Source organism: Schistocerca serialis, chromosome 5, assembly GCF_023864345.2.
Source record: "Schistocerca serialis cubense isolate TAMUIC-IGC-003099 chromosome 5, iqSchSeri2.2, whole genome shotgun sequence".
NCBI lineage: Eukaryota > Metazoa > Arthropoda > Insecta > Orthoptera > Acrididae > Schistocerca > Schistocerca serialis.
The window spans coordinates 491,157,364-491,162,581 of NC_064642.1; positions in this window are offsets into that span (position 1 = coordinate 491,157,364).

A 5,218-nucleotide genomic window follows, 5' to 3' on the forward strand; every position below is an offset into this window, starting at 1 on the left:
GGAGAGGAAGGGTGTCAGAGACATGGGTGCCAAACATAATGCATCGGTGTTTACAGAGGAGGTCTGTATGAAATGAGGTGGAGGGGAATTGATGAGGCCGGAGTCCTTGTGAGGAATTAGTTGGCAGATGGGAGCAACAGGGAGATAATTACATATCTCCTTGCGAGGAATCAGTGGGCATATGGGAGCACCAAGGAGATAGTTACATATCCCCACTGTGGGGTCTGGAGATGACAGGGCAAAGGTGTGGAGGGTGGGGTGACAGGGTATGGGTGACAGAGGGAGGAGTGGTACCCATGGAGATGGTGGTGGGAGTGGGATGGGATGATGCCTTTTTGTGGGACGTGGTGGGAGCAGAGTCAGCATTGACTCACTTATTGGTTTTTTTGGAGAGGTCAGGCTAGAAGGAGGGAAGAGGGATGCAGAAGAGATGGAGGTGGTTGGCAGCAGATCCTGTTGGTGGAGTGGAGGCACTGGAAGGTGTGGTCAGTTCTATGGTGGCAATGGTGGCCTGGCGTGATGTGATGCGAGTGGGGAAGGCAGATGATGAAGTGATGGGAGGGGGGGAGAGGGATAAGCTGACCACCTGAGGGGTTGCAGCAGAGGTGGCAGAGGAGGCATATGTGAGGATGATGGTAGGAGGGGAAGCTGTTGCAGGTGTGGAGGCTGAGAGAAGGGTGTAGATGTGGGGGTAAGCAGCAGGGGAGGAGATGGGGAATGGGTGAGTGGGTGGAGGGGAGACAAGGTATGAGGGGGGAGACCAGGGGTGGCACTCCAGGAAGTGAGAGTAGAAGTGGGGGAGGGGGAAGTGTAGATGACAGTGGTCGTGGGAAGGCTCATGACAGACGGCGGGTGATGGATGGACGGACGGATGGACAGCAACAATAGACGGCGGAGGACAGACGGACAGCGATGGACGGATAGCAGGCAGTGGCGGCAGCGACGACAACAGGAAGGCAGTGGCGAGCTCCGGGTGGGAGCTAACAGACAGGCAGGAAGGCAGACAGGCAGGCAGGCAGACAGACAGATGGCAACAGCAAGGGGCTCTTCCAAAGTGTAGATTGCACCCTGAGTGTAGCCCAGGCAGTGTAATTCTTCGACTTGGAATTGAGGGGATCCAATCCTCAAGATGTGTTTGGAGTGCATCCTGCCCGTAATTGAGGATACGCTGAGATGAAGATCGTGCCACAGGAGAGGAATTCGTAGCGGTCCTCATCAAACCAGTCAGAAGACTGATAAATAATTTTAAAAAAAGCGGGGAATTTGAACAGGACATACACTATGTGATTAAAGGTATCTGCACAACCCAAAAAACATACGTTTTTCATATTAGGTGCATTGTGCTCCCACCTACTACCAGGTATTCCATACCAGCGGCCTCAGTAGTCATTAGACATCGTGTGACAGCAGAATGTGGTCCACTGTGTGTAAGTAGGCTGTTTAGGTTTTCTTATTGGTAACACCACGTAGCGCTCTGTATGAAAATCACTGGCTGTGCTGTGTGCAGTCTGTGGCTAGTTTGCATTGTTGTCTGCCATTGTAGTGTTGCACACCTCGATGAGAACAGCGCGTAGTGTTGAGCAGTTGGAGGTGAGCCGCCAGCAGTGGTGGATGTGGGGAGAGAAATGGCGGAGTTTTGAAATTTGTAAAAATGGATGTCATGAACTGCTGTATATATTATGACTTTTGATGACTATTAAGGTAAATACATTGTTTGTTCTCTATTAAAATCTTTCATTTGCTAACTATGCCTACTAGTAGTTAGTGCCTTCCGTACTTTGAATCTGTTATTTAGCTGGCAGTAGTGGCGCTCGCTGTATTGCTGTAGCTTGAGTAACGAAGATTTTTGTGAGGTAAGTGATTTGTGAAAGGTATAGGTTAATGTTAGTCAGGGCCATTCTTTTGTAGGGATTTTTGAAAGTCAGATTGCGTTGCGCTAAAAAATATTGTGTGTCGGTTTAAACACAGTCATGTACAATTTTTCTAATGGGACGTTAATATGTCGACCCTTAGCCGAGGATACCTCACTGGAATCTTCTGATTTTTTCATGTAGTTTGTGTAATTAGTGTAGATTTTGTTTATTGCTAGCGCGTAATTGCAGAGAGAATCTCCTTTGTAGTTGCAGTCTTTCATTGTTGTACAGTAAAACAGGTGTGGCATGCATGTAAATTTGCACCAAGTATTTCGAAGCTGGGCTTGCAATTAACTAGATATTATCTTCAGTGCTGTGTTAATGTGTTCTCTTATTTTTGCTCTTCAAATTGTGTTTTTCTGTGTTGTCGTGTGAAATATTGTGACAATAATGGCGTGTGAAAAACGTAATACTAGGCTCCAAAGTAAACTGAGAAATGACAGTGAAGACGAAAGCAGTGTGTTAACGCCACCATGTAATGAATTAACAAATACTCAAAGTAGTAATTTGGTAACTGTGCATAGGGAAATGGAGCGGGCGTCAAATAATGGTGTAGGCAGTGAAACAATCAGTGAACAGGGAAGCATTATCGATCGATCGGTCGGCAACAGCTCGCCTCAGGATTCCGAAATGACAGGACACAATCTTGCAAATACTGTAGATTCAGGTTTTGCGTCCTCACCGTTTTCTCAAATAAATCAAGACACATTTTCTGCTTTTCAAAATGCGAATATTGCCGGTTCAAATGCACTGCCGAATAGCACTGAGGAACATGTTTCAGACACCAGTGCACTGTTATTACAGTTAATGCAACAAATGGGACAAAGGTTACAAAAGTTAGACACAACGCTTGAACAAAATCAGAAACAAATGGGACAAAATCTTCAAAAGTAAGACACAATGGAACAAAATCTTCAAAAGTTAGACACAATGGAACAACACCAGAGACAAACACAGCAACAGTTAGACGCAATGGAACAAAATCTTCACACCACACTTGAACAAACACGTGAAGATTTAACTACTGAGTTACATAACATTGAATCGAAATGTCAAAAAGTCTGTAATGACGTAAAAACACAAATTTGTGAGCATTTCCAACCTATTTTTTCGCGGCATGAAAATGCATTACAGAAGCAACCATAAAAGAACTGCAAACTATTGTTCATGAAAATCATGAGACCTTGCAAGCTAAAATTGACTCAGTTGCATCTACCAATTCGGTTATGCAACTTGCAAAAACTCAAGAAAACTTAAAGGACACAGTAGATACCCTGAAAATTGGTTCAGAAAGACACATGGAGGAAATTAGTTCATTATCAGAGAAAGTAGTTGAACTTTCGGATCAGCTAAATAATTTATCTACAAAGGTAGATGATGATCTGAATGACGCAAGACCTGCAGCCTTTACTGAAACTGAAGAGTATGCACAAATTAGAAAATTCAAACAAAATCAAAATCAAATCAATACACTGTACAAAAGAGAAATCCGGGAAGTGCAAGATCAGTTGGCACAAGTAATACAAAAATTACATATTTCAGAGGACACTCGCGCTCCAGTACGGGAAGAGGGACATAGAAATACGGAGCAACCACAAAATAATAACACAGGACCCTTCGGAAATTATGAAAGAAATTGGCAAGGTACACCGAATTTTGAGATGGAACCGCCGAAACGACGTAACAATGACCGACATGCGACTCACCGACATGATGATTTTGACTATAAGCTGTTCATTACTACACGTAAATTCAAAACATTTAAGAATTCTGGCAATGACATTCATCCACAAGCGTGGCTTCATCAATTCTCTCATTGTTTTCCTCCCAACTGGTCATTAGAACACAGATTAGAATTTATGTGTGGCTACTTAGAGAATGAACCAGCTGTAAGAATGTGATCGGTCATTCACGATTGCCACAGTGAAGGAGAATTTTACCATGCCTTCCTCTCAGCATATTGGTCTCAAGACACACAAGACCGAGTAAAACATGGCATCATAATGATGAAACATTTCGAACAATCTGAATTTTCCAGTCTTGTGAAATATTTTGAAGACATGTTGCACAAGAATCAGTACCTGTCAAACCCATACAGCCCCTCAGAACTCATCCGCATTTGCTTAATCAAATTGCCTGAACATTTACGACATATTATTTTGGCAGGACGTTGCAAAGACGACATTGAAGCTTTTCAGGGACTCTTACAAGAATTAGAAATTGACACTGACAATCGCGGAACGCGAAAACAGGAACACAACAATTACAGGTCACATCCGTCGCAATTCCACGATGAAAGAAATAGTAACTGGACGGGACAAGGCTATTCTCACAACGCAAATCGTGACCAAAATAAACACCACTCGTATGAGAACCGTTGGCAGAGTAGTAATAATTACAGGGAAAGATCACCTCTCCGCGGTAATGACTATCACAGAGACAATCAGAGAAACAGACAATATGGGAACCAAAATAATTATTATCAAGGGAGACAGAATAACTTTAGATGCAATGGTCCAGCGCGCAGTTACGATTCAGGGAGAAATTCTCCACCACGTGACCGACAAGAAAGAAACTATGGAATCTACCGACATGACGACAGACGATATGATCGTAACGACAGACCTGAATTGCATCAGAACTGGCGGGATTCAAACAGAGCAGAGCCCTCTCGACAAGGTGAATTTGTAGAAGTTAGGTCTCCAAATCCCAATAACGACGCGCGCCAACAAAGACACAATAGGCAATGACTCATACCGCTGGCAGCCACAAAACGTACTTATGAAACTGACGACGCAGCTGCCGTAGCTAGTAATTACGTAAAAATGGAAGACATTAGGGACATCTTACTCCAGGAACACGACGTAAAACATAACAACATTGCATATCCTGTGATTACAATTACTGTAAATGACGCAAAATTTACGGCAGTACTTGACTCTGGCAGTCCCATTTCATTAATTAGTGAAACAGCCTTTAGTAAATGCAACAAATCGAACGATTGTCCCACACTTCCGTTACGTAAGATTAAATTACAAGGCGCAATCTTTGGAAAAGGTGTAGATGTACGCCAACAAACCAACTTAGAATTCTTTTGTCAAAGCCACAGCTTTTCTATGAACTTTCTTATTGTTCCATTATTGTCGACGGAAATTATATTGGGAGTAGACTTTTTGAATGAATACAAAACAATCTTAAACTTTCACGATGCTGAAATAAGTTTAGAGAAAGAAGGTAAGTCAATAGCTTTGAAATTTGAAGATTGGCTCTCAAACCATGACGAGGAAATTAATCGGCTTTACCTT